Consider the following 18,546-nt stretch of genomic DNA (forward strand, 5'->3'; position numbering starts at 1 on the left):
TGCAGTCCTGCTCTGGATTAGTTGTAAAGAGCAGAGAGTGGAGGCAGGTAGATTTAGAAAGAGGCTGTTACAGTAATCCAGCCTAGAGAGAGACAGAGGTTGGGAGACAGTGAGCTTTTGAGGGTGGAGAGGAAAGGCAGAGTACCTCTAAGGAGGTGCAATAAAAAGTTTGACTTTTTGGAGACGTCAGAGATAACCCTGAGGTTCTTAGCCTCGCAGGTGGGGATAGGAGGAGGGCCAAGGGAGGCTGGCCAGAGAGTGAGGGGAAAGGATCGAGAAGGTGTACCAATGAGCAGGATCTCATTCTTATTTGCATTTAGACAAAGATCGTTGGTGGCACACCAATTTTGAATGGCGATAAGACAATCAGAAATGAGGGAAGGAGAGGAGGTTGCTGAAGGAAGCCTGAAAATGAGTTGGGTGTCATCAGCATAGCACTGGAAATTTGAGCAGAAAATGGAAATGCAGAAGAGTTGGCTGAGCCTAGCCTGAAAATGAGCTGAGTGTCATCCGCATAGCACTGGAAGTTTGGGCAGAGTGCTGCAATGCGGTGGGCAAGAGTCGCCAGGTATTGGTTGAAAAGACAAGGTGAGAGGTAAGACCTCTGGGTATCACCACAGATGGAGAGGGAGATAGAAGATAGAAAGGACCCAAGTTGTACCTGGGAGGGTCGATCAAAAAGGAAAGAGGTCAGTCAGGCCAGAGCCTGATCAGTGATACCCAGGTTGTCACAAGATGATTGAGCAGGGTGTATGGTTGACTGTGTCGAACACAGAGCAGAGATCAAGTAGGATGAGGAGAGAGGGAATGTTAGAGTCAAGGTTGGAGAGCAGGTCTTCATGGATGTTCAGGAGAGAAGTTTCCGTGCTTCTGGCAGCTCTGAAGCCAGATTGGTGATCATGGAGGGAGCCAACAGAGTTGGATTGAAGATTAAGCTGAGAGATGGCCAGCTTTTCCAGTAGCTTACCCAAAAAAGGAGTAATGAAAATTGGGTGATAGTTGGCCGGACAGGAGGGATCAGCTGTGGATTTCTTGGGGAGAGGATGCACAATGGAGTGCTTAAGAGGGGAGGGGAAAGAACCAGAGGCAAAGGAGAGGTTACTTAAATCGGCAAGGGACGGAGCAAGAGTGTCAATGTGGTCCTTAATAGTTTTAGAGGAACAGGGATGGACCTGTTTTGATGAGGCTTTCATAGATCGGACTTGTCTGGAAACCTTGTCAGGGGAGAACAGGGTGAAGAGGGAAAATCGAGATCAAACTCCTGCCCCCTCACCCCAGGCAGATGAAGAGACAGAACAGCATGAAGAAAAAGGAGCACTCTCATCATTTGCACCAGAATCCAATACACCCATGGGTGACAAATATGCTGAGAGACACCCACTTCACCAACATTGCAACCTACATGCTATAATAGCCTCAATGCAGCAATACCAGAATCTACAAAACACAAGAATCCCTGTTTAACAGCTTGCAGATGCTTATATGAATTAACCTGGTGTAATTGCACAGTGTAAAGCCATGTTTCAGGAAAATTACACCCAAGTGCATTTGTCTCACTGAACACCAGCCGCAGTGGGGATTCGTACTGACTTCAGCAATGCTCCTCGCAAACCCAGCAGCAACCAAGGTCTTACAGTAAGATAAGATTCCTTTCCTTGAACGACAATGAACGAAAGACATTTTTGCAAAGACCCACACATCATTTGAAACATAATTGTAACAAGAATGGCTCAGCTCTGGCCAATGAACGCTGAGAGCCCAGGGGCGTAAAGCCTGTTTCAGCTAAAACTAATGGGAACAAGTTCATAATGCAACAATTTTAGAATTAGGTAATGGGGTGGCGCAGTTAAAACCAGCCCAGTGACGCAAAAGTCCTAATGTGCAATGATTAGGCTTCCTATAAGGGCCCCATAGGTAACCTATCACTTAGCAGCTAATAGCAGGATGAGATAGGTTTCTGGGAGCTGGTCCAACTATGTGATGTCAGCCTGCAGTGTGTTACAAAGCTGGCTTGCAAGCCAGCCCCGGGGGAGACGGTGCCCAGATTTTCGCTGTGCACGAAGCTCTCTGTGTGTTTTTTTGCTGCCCAGAAATAAACACAGTTTGGAACATGTTGCTGCCTGCTTGGGACTCTGCTGCATCTCTTTGGGCAAAATGGAAGGTGTTGGGGTCTCCCATAGCTGGTACCCCCAGAAGCCCTGGTGGGGGTCCAACTTCTCCCCAACAAGGGGAAAGGCAGCGAAGGAGGGAGAGGTGGCCCAAGAAGCGCCGGAAGAAGAGCAGGGAATAGACAGAGGAAGAGGAGAGGAGGAGAGGGAGCACAGGATGTCCTGTGTTTTAGAGATGAAAGGAGACACTAGAGCCGTGCAGAGGGCCTGGGAAGGGACAGGGGAGGTAGAGAGCTCATCATGGGGAGAAAAGAAGAAAGGAGGAGAAAGAGGGAGCGGGGGTAGCTGAGGGAAGGTCAGCAAGCCGAGAAGCAGAGGGGAGAGGAGGGGGAGCGGAGGAGAGGGTGGACAAGATGTCCTTGGTTTTAGAAATAAAGTGAGAGGCAAGGGTATTGCAACTAGCCTGTGAGGCGAGAGGAGGGGTGGAGACAGCAGCAGGGTTGGCCAGCTCCTTGCAGATTTTAAAGTGTTTGACCGAGTTGTTAGATGCCGCAGAGACGCAGGCATGTATGTGGGCTCTCTTCTTGGTGTGGACAGTGAGTCGGTATTGCCTTTGGAGCAGCCGGCAGGCCAGCTTGTCAGAGGATGAGCAAGAAGCCCTCCCTTTCCTCTCTGCCGCCCTACACTTATGTTTAAGTGTAGGTAGGTCAGAGTCATACCAAGAATGGCACTTGGCTTTGGACTTCAAACGGATCCTCATGACGGGGGCAAGAGCATCAAGACTAGCAGAAATAGAGGAGTAGAGAAGGGACAGAGCTGTTTCACAGCGTGAGTCAGCCTGGCGTGTAGGGGGGGGGAGGAGAAGGTTGCAGCGAAGGCCTCAACTGGCATACACTTCATGGGCCGGATGTCAGAGAAGGTGGGTGGCAATCTAGGAGTAGGCTTGGCTAGGGGGGAGGAGAGAGGCAGTGATCACTCCAGGAAAGAGGAGTGGTAAGGGGGGGTACACAGGGGGAGACCAGAGGAGGTCAAGACATCAAGTGTGTGACCAGCAGAGTGAGTCGGGCCAGAGGGAAGGATAGAGAGGGAGAGAGAAACGCAGAGGTCACGAAAGAGTGCAGATGAGGGACAGGTAGAATCAAGATGGATGTTGAGGTCACCAAGGAGGAGGAGTTGAGTGCTTGAGCCCAGGAGGGAGGAGGAGAGGTCCGCCCACTCGGAGAGAAAAGAGGTGATTTGACCCCGGGGCCAGTAGAGAGTAGCAACAGTAAGAGAGTGGCTAGGAGAGAGCGAGAGCCTGCAGACTGAACATTCGAAAGAGGAGTAAGCCTGAGTGAGGATGATAGCGGCAGAAATCCACTCAGAGAAGATCAAGGCTAGACCCCCTCCAGGCTGGTTGGATCTGGGGTCTGAGAGGATCTTGTAGCCGTCGGGGAGGAGAGTCTCAAAACGTGTGACAGAGCTGGCCATCAACCACGTCTTGGTGAGACCGAGGACATCAAGGTCAAGTTCTTCTAGGAGGTGGCAGATGCCAGAGGAGTGTTTAACAGCCGAGCGAGAGTTGAGAGTGGCAAGATGGAGAAGGTTGCCAGCCTTAAAGACCTTCTCGGGAAGGGTACAAATCAGAGGTATGCCCTGCGGAGGTGTGGAAGGAGCTTGAGATGGGGCAGAGGAGGAAGTAGAGGAGGGCAGTGTAGCCAGGGAAGGAGAGTAGGGGACAGCTGGCAATGAGAGGAAGTTGATGAGGTGATGGAACCGCCTATCAAAAATGAGGCGATTAGCCTGAGAGCCTTGCACCATAACAGTGCAATTTAGCTAGACATTAATGATGACTCTGGAGGAGTCAAATAAATCCATGCGGACTTCCCAGCAGGTACCACCATTAATGGGAGAGGAGGAGACAGGACAGAGCACAGAGATCATATGAGGGGTCCAGAGATCTGGTGAAGGAACGAAAAAGAGGATGTCAGTGAGGGTTTGTCTGGCAGAGGCGCTGGAATAGGTATCAGTGATGGGGAGACCTGGGTTGGAAGCCAAGATATCCTTTTTAAATTTCCTCTTACCAGACTTAGTGAGAAGGGAAGGATAATTGATAGAGAAGCAGTTGGAGTAGATAGGAGAAACAGATAACGCCATGGGCAGGTAGAGAGAGGAGGCAGTAGGATAAATATGCAAGAACAGCAGTATGGAGCAGTCACTGGGCTAGCAGGTTACAATTGCGGACAAAGTAAAGTGAAAAACAAATCCAAATTTGATTTACAGAAACAGACGTAAATTTGATTTACAGAAACACACCCACATTTGATTCACAGAAACACACCCAAATTTGACTTTCAAAAACACACCCAAATTTGATTCACAGAAACACATGCAAATTTGATTTACAGAGACACACCCAAATTTGACTTTCAAAAACACACCCAAATTTGATTTACAGAAGCACACTCAAATCTGACTTTCAAAAACACACCCTATTATTTGATTTACAGAAACACACCCAAATTCGACTTTCAAAAACACACCCAAATTTGATTTACAGAAACACACCCACATTTGATTTATAGCAACACACCCAAATTTGACTATCAAAGCTAAGGCACCAATAGGTAAAAGAAATGAGGTAGGATTAGAGGTGAGTGCTGAGACGAGAGCATTAGAGAGCATACAGGTAATGGAATGGAACAGGCACAGGGGAGAGTGGAGGTCCATGAAGGGAATAGAAAAGGGTAGGCAGAAGGAGGCAACTAACCCATGGGAGGGGAAGTGGGAGACAATTGGTAGTCCAGTTTATAGCCGAGTAAGCTGGCAGCCCCAGGGAGGGTCGGGTTGAGCTAGAAGCTTCATGTGGCATCCCGGTAGCATACAGAGAGCAGACAGGGGCCCTAGAAGTGGGCCTTTGAAGTACAGGCCCGCTCCCGCCTCCCGGTCCCACGGATTGGTGGATGAAAGCAGAGGCAGCCAATGGTCAGGGGACCAGGGCAGGCTGCTGTAACATCATGGGGCCATCTTGAAGTGGGTTCAGAACACTGTAATGGTGGGCGAAAGACCACAGCTTAAGCACAACAAGAGTGCCCACAGCTGAATGTTATGCAGAAAACATGTGTTTCAGCTACGTGCTATTCTGAAACAAATTTTAGCTTTTTACAGCGCTCGAGAAAACAAATGTTTAAAATTAGGCTTCTTTCTTTTTTTGCTACAATAATAAATGTGCTGCTCAAGTGGGCTAAAGGGGGGATGCCTGTGAGCAAGGAATAAGCACCACAGGGCTTACCTAGAACAGGAGACGTGCCCGCAAGAACGAGGCCGTGTAGATGGAGATTCACAGCTGATCCAAGTCAAGGTACGCGAAAGCGTGCATCAGCATCCCCAAAGAGAAGCTCAGATTATGCTTTTAAAGTTGCGCATTGGATGGCTGAATATGGCGAGCGCGGCATCAGCCCGCGCTGCAGAACAGCTGATCCTGTGTTTTAGAAATGAACGTGGAGAGCGCGTGTTAGGCAAGATGCCCGCACTGCAGAATAGCTGATCCAGTGTTGTAGAGATGAACGCGCAGAGTATGTGTTAGGCAAGATACAGGGAGCTTATATCGGATGTTAAATTTGTCATGTTTTTCTTTTTCTTCATTCTCTTGTTGGTTTACATGAATTTAAAGATTTGTTGATCATTGTTAAAAAATTGAAAGGTTGATGTTAATTCAACTATGTCAATTAAAAAATAATTAAAACATTTAAAAACTGACTCTGTAGCCAGTGCAAGCACTGTTCAAACAAACAAAAATAAAATGGTTACATTTGTAATTGAAATAGAATCTCAACAAAATATGTCCCTTTTGTTGTTAATCCAGGTAAATATTTAACTTTTGTTTGTAGCGCTTCATGCAGGGTCCTCCAATTTCTAAGCAGTGTGGTTATTATTACAATCAGTCGATAGTTAATTTACCAACCTCTCAAGGATGTAAAGCTAAGTCTGTCCAGCCAACCTTTGATCATGAGATTAGACATACAGCCTCATTACGAGTGAGGTGGTAATTCAGCAGTAAATCCACCAATAATATGTTCTAATGAATTACTGTTACTGCCACTTGGTCAGGCGGGATTACCTCCTGATTACAAGTGGTGGTGGCAGTTTAATTCCAAATTTATTTTGTGTCCTTTGAACCCAATGGGGCATGTGTGGTGGAATTACTGCCACGGTATTTCCCCCGATTCTGCTGATTTTTTGGCGGTGAGTGTCAGGATTTAACTCCAGCATTTTCCTGGAGGCAAATCCTCCACTCCAGGCCTGAACTAGTAATTTGGCATAGTGGTAAAGTGGTTGGTAACGGAGTTACCGTCAACTTTACCACTTACTGCCAGACTCGTAATGAGGCTGATAGTATTTAGCATTAAGCCCTTACCACTCTGCACTATTATATCATAACATTGGAATACCATTAAGAAGTACTAGTTCTAGACTTTCATTAATCATCAAAAGACAATTCTGCTGTCAAACCTCAGAACACACAATACAAGTCATGTTTGCTTTACTGTGTAATAGTCCAGGTTTGTTTCTTTGAACATATATACCGAATAGATCAAAGGTCCAGACCCTTGTAGAGGAATAATGAAAGTCATATTGTGAGACTTATGCCCTTGTTTTATATTAAGATCTCCTTCTGAAACATGTTTTTCTAAGTGAACAAGCTGTAGAGTGGCTGGGAATTGGTTCATAAACCATTTGTTGTTCCAATGTAGAATTTTTCCAAACAATGGTTTACTGATTTCCTATTAGGCAGAGCTTTACTGATTCGAGTTAGCCTACGTATTTGGACTAGTCGCTCTCTATGTTCTATTAGTTCCATCTGTGAGGAGCTTGCACTGCTCAGCTTGTTCTATGAAGGTGGTGCGCCCACTGCTGTGGTTATGCTGTGCCTATTCTATGAAAGAGGAGCTTGGATCGCAGAGGCCCTTGCTCGGCATTTGTTCTTTGTGGCAGGAATTTGGACGGCTGAGGCTCAAGTTGTAGCTTGCAATGCAGAGGCCCTTGATTTACCTGTTCGGTGTGGGGGTGCTTGCACTGCTCCATCCCATGTAACTCTTTCTCGGTGTGAGTGGAACCTCTACTGCTGTGACCAACTTATCTGACTGTTGAGAATGATCTACAGAGGTCCCTGGCACACTTTTCTGTATTAGGCTTCTACTGCAGAGACACATTTGTTCAGCTCTCTGTGTGGGAATCTACTACCCTTGCTTTACAGCTTGCACTGATCCACTCCACCTGTTCTGCATGATGAAAGCTTGAATTGGGGTGGACCTGATTTGCCGTTTCTGTGTGTGTGGGGGGAAGACTGCACCACTCCTACACAAGCTGACCTGTACTGTGTGAGCAACACATTACACAGTTTATGCTGCTGTTGTACCCATTCCTGGCATGCAGGGGAAGCTCACAGTGTTAGTGCTCATCTATTCCATTTGTGAAATGGTGTCTCTGCTACACTGTGTGCTTTATCTGTTAAGTGTGAGAGAAACCTGTTTATCTGTCACAATATGACCCGCTGCCGCATGATAATGTTTTCGATACAGTTTTAACTTTTTGCACACGTCAGGTGGATGTCACATACTTTTTACTCTCTTGTGAAGGAGAAAACTCATTTTTACTCCCTTGAAATTGCATTTACTCTCAAAGTTTAAAAATAACGGAGTAAGAATACTCCTCAAAATCTGATCCGGAGTACTGGTTGTACGTGTGTGGACTTAATGTGCTTACACCAGGGGTATCCAAGGGTCTCTGGAGGAAAGGAAAAGAGGGCAGGGGGTGGCAAAGGAGGGTATCGTGGGTGCAGTGTCAGACTAACAGATAGAGTTTTGGAGAAAGACACGCTGGGCTGATTGCAAGAGTAATGCTTCTGGCATTTTCATAATGATCTCAATGGGTGGCGGTGTGTAGAATTAGGATAACCAGTTTTATTGCATCTGTACAAGATAGCAGGCTTTTTCATGAATGCAGCTTCAAGTGATACACTTCTAGGAGTAGTGTTTAGTTTTGTGATGGGATTGAGATGTGCTCAGGTGCACTTTTGCAGTATGGAATCCCATCTGTTTTATTCTTGCATTCCCTGACCAAAAAACAAAATGCAGAATCGTAATTCCGAGACTGCACAGTCCGGATAACAAAAGTAGCAGAGTAAAGAGTAGACTGTGGAAAGGGAGAATGTTAATTGACATATTGAGGAAAGATGAGAAAGGAAGGGCTGAGATTCTGCCGCTCAGTGTGCCATACATGCATGGCACATCTATTATATTGGTGAGGATTATGAATGATGGCATGGGACAGTCTGGCCTTTGCTGGGTAATGTAAGGAGGCATGACCTAACATATTAGGGCCCGCATAGCAAGGCAACCTCTAGCTCCATGGGCTCAGAAGGGCCTCCGGAAAAAGTAGTGGCGGGATGGCAATGGTACACAACCCAGAGGCAAGATCAGGTTGGGGAACACAAATATAGTAGGGTGCAATAGGCAGGGAAAAGTAGACAGGCAGTGCTATAGAGTCCTTTGGGCAGAGCCAAGACACAAACCTAGTAGCAAGATCATGTTGGAACACACTATGGAGCTCCTCATTCTCATTCTCTCTTCTCTCCCTGCTAGCCTCCTCTCTACTAGGACTAGTACGTTTTGTTATGTCCCCCCTTTGATTCCCTTCCCTAGTTTGGTTGCACCTGAAACACTTCATGCAATTGCACTAGGTGAAATGCCTTCAGTCCTAGTATGCCAGTTACTTTTTGTGAGATCATTTGGAAACTTCAAAGCGTAAGAATGACTACTGTACTCCCTTGCTCCATACCCGCCTCGAAGCGCTTGGAAGCACTTCACTTGTGTATAAGCGCTGTACAATTAAACAATAAATAAATACAATAACATATGAGCACAACCCAGTGGGGCAAATCAATTAGAAAAAAAACATATTAGTAATGCACAAGGAACAAAATCACATTGGGGTCACATATCATAGTGCTCATGATGGTAAATCAAAAGGAGTAGATTCACAGAGCATGGGCCAACACGTTAGGCAAACCCAGTAGTAACATATCAGTGGTAAACAAAATGAACAGATAATGATGCGACAGTGAAGGATAAAGGCAAATCAGGGAGCACATCGCAGTGGGCATGACAAAGGGGACCACACAAGTCACCAATGTATCATCACCCTTTGAACAAAATCAAAAGGGGAGCAGTAAACACAGTTTTTCATATACAAACCATTGCTAGCCTTCATAAAGCACTAGCCACTGGTAAACAGAAGAGATGTCAAGGCTGAAAGTAGGTGGATGGGAGATGAAAATGCGAATGGCTGTCACACTTTAAAAAATTCATTACAGGGTAAAAAAGGACTCTGTCGTGATTTGCACCTCCCTTTGCACCCAAGAGGTATTTGAAAGTGCATCCCATTTGCGAATTCAAGATGCACTTTTAAATGTGCAGAAATGCACCCTGATTTGCGCAAATGCGCAAAGGGTTGAAAAGGGGCCTCTGAACGCTTGCATCCATGATGCGCTAATTCTGATTTCCATTGTGCATTGGACTGCTCCACCTTGTTTTGGCGGAAGTGATGAGATGCCCTAGTGCCCAAAAAGGCTTTGAGACTTTGCCCCGGTGACAATATTCCGAGCCTAAACTTGGATTTACTGATGCTAACGCTGAGGCATTCATAGTAATCCATTACTTATATAGCCCTTTCACTACAGCACTTTACATATAACATATAAAACTGTTTTTACTCGGCAACCCAAATGTATACTAATTTTCTCAGAAGGATAAAAGGTTGAGTAGACGTTTTTAGGTTCCAAACCTATCACCTTCAGAACACACATAGATCCCAGCAGTGAGCACTTAACCCGCTGAGCTACCTTACCAGCTATTGTTCCTTAAATGTGCAAACCACAACATTTGCTAATGCCTTGGTTCTGGGGGTTACATTTCCTATTAACAGAGCACTTATTATTACTTATTATTAAAGTGCTTTTATGCAGGAGGAATATGTCAAGGAGCACAAGTATGCTTGATATATATTAATAGTGTTGTAATTTGTTTAATAGACGTCTGGAGGGAGACAGGAGAGGATGGTGAGCAGATGGCCCAATAAATGTTTCTTGTTTCTATTTAACTGCACATTTGATTAAACAGCATAATGTGATGCAATTGGATAGTTAAATCCTCAATTCTGACAGGTGCCATCCTGCATTTTCCAGGTTCATATTTTAGCAGGACTGGTTCAGCTGTTCATCCTTCTGAGGATGATTAATTTAGTACAATTACATTTCATAGTAGTAACACCTATTTATCCAGGATGCGGGAAAAATCTATGCCAAAGTAACATCAAAACGCGGAGTATTTTTGCACAAAATGATAGCCTCAGAAACATAAAGCATTGAAGTAGACTCTAAATAGGAAGCTCTGGATCTGGGGCACCTGGTCTGCCTGTCCATTATGGACAAACAATCTCCAGCTGCTCCTTTGAAAATATATCACATTAGAGAACACAAAACCTCACAGGGTGAATTCTGAAATAAAACAGGGCTCTAAGAGTCTGCTTTATTTCCCTTTAAGCAACTCCTCTGCAATCCTTGACCGGGGTTACAGAGAAGTGCCAGAGGTCACAAAGGAGTGACAAGGGGTCTCAGCTGCTACCCCTGGTCACCCCAAATGACGTCCATTGCCGATTCTATGTCAAGACGGAGGCGCTTGTGCCGAAATCCCTGGGAGATTCCAGCATCTCCTGCTAACTTGCACATCATCAGCGGCAGAATCCCCTTCACTCTCAGAGGGTGAAACGACCCAACTGGGTCCGTGAGAAGGTTCTCTCCTCTTGGAAGAATTCTCGGGTAATCTGTCAATAGCTCCATGAGCTCCGGAAACCACACTTGCGATTTCCACATCGGAGCCACCACTATCAGAGTCGCTGCTTCTCTGCACACCTTTGCTAGCACTCTGCTCATCATCATGAACGGTGGGAATGCGTAGAGCATCTCTCCCCTCCAATCTTGCAGGAATGCATGTACTCCTGCTGCAGCCTGGTCCAGCCTCCAGCTGAAAAATCTCTTTTTCTGTGCATTCAGTCTGGACGCAAACAGATCTGCGTGTATCAGACTCCAGCGTTCCTCTATCTGTCGGAAGGTCGCTTTGTCTAGCATCCAATCCCTGGAGTCTGCTAGATGTCTGGAGTTCCAGCCGCTATCACGTTTAGTGAACCCGGTAGATATTCTGCCACTATGGATGTACCTGACTCTAGTGCCAGAAATCCTTGTCTATCTCCGCTAATAATTTGGACTTTGTCCCTCCTAAATGATTGATATATCTGACTGCTGAAATGTTGTCCATTTTCAGCAGGATACATGAATTCACTTTGTCTTTCGTGAAAGCTTTGATCGCAAAAGACCCGGCTAACAGTTCTAGAAAATTGATGTGCAGTCTGAGTTCTTCCGAACTCACCTGCCTCCTGTCTGCATCTCTACTCAATGGGCTCCCCAGCCCGCTCTGCTGCCGTCTGACTCTATCAATATGTCGGGTAGGTCGGCAAAAATGTCTCTCCCGTTCCATGCTTCCATGTTCTGTAACCACCACTCCAGTTCTGTTTTGGACTCTTAGTCCAGGGGTACTAGTTGTTAGTAGCGCAGACCCTGATGAAGGTGTCGTATTTTCAGCCGGTGAAGTGCTCGGTAATGCAACGGTCCTGGGAATATTGCTTATATCGAGGCTGCTAGCAAGCCTACTACTCGCGCAATCGTTCGAAGTGCGATTACTGTTCTGCTGAGACAGCTTCTTATTTCTCTTTTTATGTCCCTTATCTTCCTGTTTGGCAACTCTACCATCGCTGACCTGGTGTCTATGACGAACCCTAGAAACACTATCCTCTTTGCTGGTTTAATTTATGACTTCTTCCGATTCACTAGGAATCTGAGGGACGTAAAGAGGTTCGCTACCCAGCTCGTCTGAAAAAAGGAGCGTATCTCTACTGCTTGCCATCAGCAGAATATCGTCCAGGTAGATAATTATACAAATCCCTTTCTTCCTTATCGCTGCGGCAACTGGCTTCATGAGTTTCGTGAAGGCCCAGGGCGCTGAAGCCAGACCAAACGGCATTGTTGCAAATTGTCATAATTGCCCGTCCCAGTCGAATGCTAGAAAAGGACGGTAATCTTCTTGAACTGGAACCGTAAGCTATGCATCTTTCAGGTCTATTCTCGCGAGCAAATTGTCCTGTCTGAGTTTGTCCCTGAGCTGGTGCATACCTTCCATTTTGAAATGGTTATAGACTACCCAGCTGTTCATGTCTCTCAAATGTATCACTGGTCTCACTTTGTCTTTCCTGTGAACCAGGAACATGTTGCTCACAAATCTCGGGATTGCTTTGTTATGGTTCGATTGCCCGCTTTTCCGCTACACTCTGAAGCTCTACGAACAGCAAGTCTTTCTCTCCTAGTGCTGAGACTAGTGGGCTGGGTTTTTGGTACTGGTTTGGGGTCTCTGTGAACTCTATGCATAAGCCTTTGGCTGTCTGTAAGACCCAAGCGTCGCTGGAAAGCACGCACCATTTCTCCCAAAAATGTTCTGTCCTCCCCCCTACTGGTGGATATGTGAAAGCTCTCACCTGTGGGGAAGTTTTGCCCTCTTCCCTGGCCTCTGCTCTACCTTGCTCTCGGGAACCGGCCTCTTGGCGGAAAGAGGGTATCTGCCTGCTTGTTCTTCCAGTATTGGGCTCTGTTCGATTGGGGCCTTCTGGACGTTTGGTAGCGACCGGTCGCTCGGCCCCTGAACCGACCGGTCCCGCCAAAAACTCTTCCTGGGAAGATCTTTTTTATGGAGGCCTGTGCTTTTTCTAGGGACGTGTAGGTCCCTACAAACCTCCCCATCTCCTTCCCGAAGGTCTTTCTGAACAACAGTCCTTGAGCTGCCTCTCCAGCTTCGTATGATGACAAGTCTCCTAGTTTAGGGTCTATCTTCAGCAGCAGTCCTCGTCTGCGTTCAGACAAAATGTCACAGTTTGCATTCCCTAAGAGGCATACGGCTCTCTGTGCCCAGCTTGCTAGGGCCCCTGCATCAACCTCTTCTCCTGTATACGTCGCTCGCTCGGGTAGGTCCATGATCATAGCCAGTGGGCCGGCTAGATCTAGGACTTTCTCCTGACAGCTTCGCCAAGAGCGATCAATCCCCTTCCTGTGGTCTCTGTTGGATTTGGCTAGGAAGGCCAACATTTTTGGGTCCAGTTCTGGGGCCTCAGCCACTTTCCCTGGCAATTCGGGCTTAGGGCATTCCGCTCGCTTTCTCTGTCTCACCTCTTTCTCCAGCACCTTGTGCAGTCTTTGGGTCATGTATTTCGCGACCACCGGGGATGGTGTCCATTCAGAAGATTTTGGATTCCGAATGTCCTCCGGGTGAAACATATCTGAGGTCTCCTCGTCCTCGATATTGTTAATTGTTTTCAGCTTTTTCTTGGGCCGAGGTAGGCTTCCTTCATCCTCTTCCTTATCTGCTTCTTCCTGTGAGGAGGACAGGGACCCTACGGGTTCCTCTTCTTCTGGGAGGCCCCCTTCCGCATCGGCAATATTGTCATCCCCTGGGTAAGTGGGCTTGAGGTTCGGCACCCCGACTTATTCATAAAGGCTTCTCGCAGCCTATTTAAAGTGTTGGTAGCCTCTGGGGCTCTTGGGACTGCCCCTTCTGTCTGGCCTGGCGGGTCAGAAGAGTTCTTGCTCTTCCGAGCCTTAATACACCCCACCCCTGTGGGTCTTCTGGTGTGATCCCTGTAGACGTGCTAGCCTTTGATGTGGTACATTTATCTTTCTGGCTCAAAAATAAGTCAATAGTTTCCAGTCTGTGTTGTAGGGGCCTAACCCCTTGAGCCACTTCCTCAATGAGTGAGTCCCCCAGCACTTCTTTAAAGCTGTAGGCCAGGTCTTCTGAGTACACAGCCTCCTGTTCCTCCTCACTCCATTCAAACCCGGCCATAATTTAGTGCTGTAGGTGCCTATCTGTACCTTTCCAGGCGTAGTGGCATGTCCACTGACTCACTGTTGCTTAAAGAGGCTGCACCTGATCTGCAGAGCAGGTTCTATGTAATTGGGGTTTGCACCACAAGGTCACTGCACTGTAAAGTCTGTGCTTCGTATGGGTACTGGAGCTCTTGATGTCCAATTATGCTCCGTGTGAGCGAAAAGTTTTAAACTGTTCTCCTGTGCTCACTCGTACTGCCGGCTCATGAAATCCTCAGCGTATGGCTCTGTTGGCACCCAGGCTCCTCCCCCACAACCCCACAATGGAGGGGGCTCCGAGTTGTTCCGGGAGCCGTTCTGGCTCCTACTGATAGCAGCTCTGCCCTCCCGAGGGTAGGGGCTGCGGTCTCTGCTCCTTTGCGGGACTCCCTTTCCTGCCTGCGAATTAGCTCTGCCCTCGCGAGGGTGGGGGCCACTCGCGAGCGGTCGCGGAGGTCTGGAGCGATGAGGGAAACGAAGTAGCCGGCAAGCCCCTAGGGTGCCTATTAGTGCGGCACAGAGCCGCCGGCTGCTCTTCCTCTAATACGCTTAAAACGCTGTGCAGCCCTGCGCGCCAATAATCTATGTAGCTTCGCCAAACACAAACGTTCCAATCACTGCCTCGAACGTCGCGGCAAAAGGGAAAATTAATGTTTGGGTACAAAAAACGCTGCTAACCATGTAATTAAACATGTGCCTTCAACCCTTTTGCTAGAACATTTACTTAAATATCACATCCCACAATGTATGCTACGGAGCAAGCACAAAAAGGTACTTATCTCTGGAGAGCAGAAAAGAAGAGAAAGAGCACAGGAAGAGGAGGAGCTAGGTCACGTGACCAGGACACTGGTGTTACAGAGACCTAAGATTGATGGGATATGTAGTTTTTATTTTTAAAAAAAGTTTATTTCAATGACATGATTGAAAAGTTTGGTATTTGTTGAAACTGCTGGAGAGCAGAATAAAATAGAAGGTGACACATACTGCTCGCCTCCTTGTCTTTAATAGAATCAAGAGCTCCCTGCGCTATTAGCAGGGGGAATCTTCATTCTCATGAATGTAGCCAGCTCCACTGTAGTAACAGAGAGTTTGTGACCCCTGTTTGTATTATGTCAGTTAGGGTCCACACCATCACAGGTTACTCATATTAATACATTTCCAGAAAATGTTTAATAGACAAAAGAGTCCCAGATTGCTACACATCTCGACTACAGTGGCACACCTAAATGCAGCATGCTGAATCTACAGATGTGGTTCAAAAGCAGTAGATTATTTTTTTTTGGGAGAAACTTAATTTGTGTTTCAAGCCCATGCTCTGCATTCTGGACCTGGAGACAGTCCCGGGGCTTTGGGCGTGGAGACTACTCAGTGCTGTAGCTAGAGCAGGTTTTCAAATAAACAGAGCAGTTTTACCAAAGCCATCTGGGTTTCCCCCCAGTGCCACCTGTTGGCTTATCTAGGCAACTGCAGCTCAGCTCACGGAAGGAATTGTAAAGCAGTGGTTTACAAGCATATTACTCCGAGTGGAGCCCAGTGTTGGATAAACAAAGCCCACACATTCATTCTCGAATAGTAGCAAAGACAGAGATAGGTTATGGACTTGCAAGAAAATCTACAGAGCTGCATGTTCCCTCTACCAGAACAAACCTGAAACCATCTCATCCCTTCACCAGACTTCCATCTTTATGGGTTATGACCACGTGATCGAAAGGGAAACCTAAAGAAGACCCTTCAAGAACAAAGATCCATTGTCCAGTCTCTGAAAGGAAGCTCCGTCCCCTGTCCAGATGCAGGTGTCTCCAACCACTGATCACCTGGCTGCGGAGACAGTTTCGTCTAAGAGGAAAAAATTAAGAGCAAATTTGATGTGGCAGCCTTTAAAAAGGGACTAGACAAACATTTAAAAGAGATGCAAGAATTTAAAAACGAAACTGTCTCCGAAAGAGTGAAAAGAATGAAAAAGGACATTCAGAATTTTTCTTATGAGAAGGCGTTTTAACCAATTTATGCGTAAAGTATACCTAAAAGAGTTCTTCATGGACAACGCTTTTGACAAAGGAAATAATTTTAGTAGAAACTACTACATTTGGAACAGAAACTCATTTTTTTAATCAAAAAGTCATATTAACGATCTGAACGAGGGAGTTGAATGGCATAATGCCTAACTATGTGATTAGAGAACCATGACAGTGTTAACTCTTTTCTGAGTAGAAGGGTCATGAGCCAACTCTTTATAATAACTGGGAAATTAAGAAGTTAAAGGAAAATGTCATTTACCTGTGGTAGGTCGTTTCTTGGTATTGCTGTTTGGTGACTGTCCTTTAGATGTTTGTGTTGCCCATCTGTCACTGAAATACTCAGGTGATGTGTCGCTCCACTATGCCAATTTGATTAACATTGTGTAGTACCTTTTGAATATTGGTTGAGCAAAGTTGCATGTGATGCCTTCTCAATAGCTATGATTTTGTGATTGTCCCTAATGATAGGTTGTTGACTTTGTTCTTGTACTGAAATATGGAGATGATGTGCCATTCTTACTGTTTTCATAATGATTAACATTTAGAAGTTTCTTTCTGAATTTGGTGTAGCTAAATTCTACATTATGTTTGTGTAACAACTATAAATTTCGTAAGTAAGAGGAGGCTGATCACTAAGGATACTCATTGTGTTAAGGGTTGTCATTACTTTATTTTCCTTTCCTTTCCCCAGCAGCACATTGAGATGTTGAGGGCACCTTTTGAGCTTCTCATAAGTATCATATCACTCCACTAGATCAATGGAGTATCATCCTAAGTGCTAGGGATATGATGGCATACAATGGTATCACTTTGAGAACTATTAAATCTTAAATAAGTAATGCTGGCAACCTGAGAACTATTAAACATCTTGTGTAAGTATTGGGTTGGTCCACAAGTCCCAGAACAGCATGGGAGTCCTTTTCTGGAATCGCATGCGTGCGGCGTCGTGACGTCATGACGCCGCCATCGTGACATCATGACGTTGCCGTGCACGCGTGATGACGTCACAATGTCGCGCGGGTACGTTTTTGACCCGCGCATTGAAATACACAACTGCAGAGTCTCATAGTACAACGGGAGCAGTTGGAGCACTTACATTTTGAAAGGAATAGACTTTAGAGTAAGTGGGGAGGTGCCAATAGAGATGTTGGAGGTCTTTGGTCTTTGTTTTTTGTTTTTTGACCCAGAGATGAGAGGTGGGACTGATGAAAGGTTGTGCACGTTTTCTATCTCCACAGAGCTTTACCCTGAGAAGGGAGTGGTGACGTTGCACTCTTACTTATTTCAAGAGTCCCCCGGGAATGATATGGGGTGTACCAGGTTTTGAGCCCCAGTCACAAACAAGTGAGTTATTTTTGACTTTTTGTGCCTCACTGCACGAGTTGATTTCCCCATATTTAATGACTTGTAACAGAGTGTATTTACTCTGTTACCCAGAATGGCGACCATCTATCCTTATCCTGTATTGAGAAAAGCCAGAGAAAACTAGACGTTGGGATCTGTCCAGATAGGTAAGCTTTATCGTCTCGTGCTGACCTGACACTTAAAGGAAATAGAAATGGGAAGATGTATATGTCCCAAAGTATTAATTGGTCTTTATTGTACACTAGCGTAGAGAAGAGAAGAGGATACACAAGAATTCCTGAAGAAATTCGGGAATCTGCAGCAAGTATCAGAACAGGCCCCAGAGTTATTAATGGGAAAGAGAGGTATGTAATAATAAACATATTAAGATACCCTTTGAGGGATGAGGGTGTAGTTTTTATACCAAATGAGATTGAAATTTTGTTACCTAATACTAATAGGGTGTCCATCTTTGATTGACAGGGTTCTCTCCCCAACAAAAGAAGATTTTTAATTCCGGCACAAGACACTTTCCCCTGAAGAATGTCCTACATGTTTGCATAATAAGGACAGAAACTTGTACAAGTCGGGTTGTTTGAAATACACTAATAGGAAATAGGCTGAAAGTAGTGAGGCATAGGAATCAGAGTGTGATATGTACACACATTTTGTGATCCTTAAGAAATTATTGCAACATTATTCACCCATGGTATTCCTACTTGTGTTGTTTTAACATATCGTATATGTTTTATGCACTATGATCATTTTTATGATTGTTTTAAGAAATGTATTGATTCTTAACTAATACAATTTTGACACAATGATTGCCCAGGCAGCAGCCTCAGGGCTGTATCTTCAGCAGGGAACCAGCATGCCGAAAGACATTCTAACCCAGAAGAGAGTTCAGGGTCGCCCTCGTATACCCCCGTATACCAACTGTAGAAATGACTGTTCAGCACTGAGAGGCCCTTCATTGCTGCTCTTTGGGGACTCTGGTTATTATGTTGCAGTCTTGAAGCCTGAAAGATTCCCTCCCTGCTACTTGGTGCTCTGAGGTAGCCCTACTGTAGCA

Source organism: Ambystoma mexicanum, chromosome 6q (assembly GCF_040938575.1).
Source record: "Ambystoma mexicanum isolate Mex_15411 chromosome 6q, UKY_AmexF1_1, whole genome shotgun sequence".
NCBI classification, from domain to species: domain Eukaryota; kingdom Metazoa; phylum Chordata; class Amphibia; order Caudata; family Ambystomatidae; genus Ambystoma; species Ambystoma mexicanum.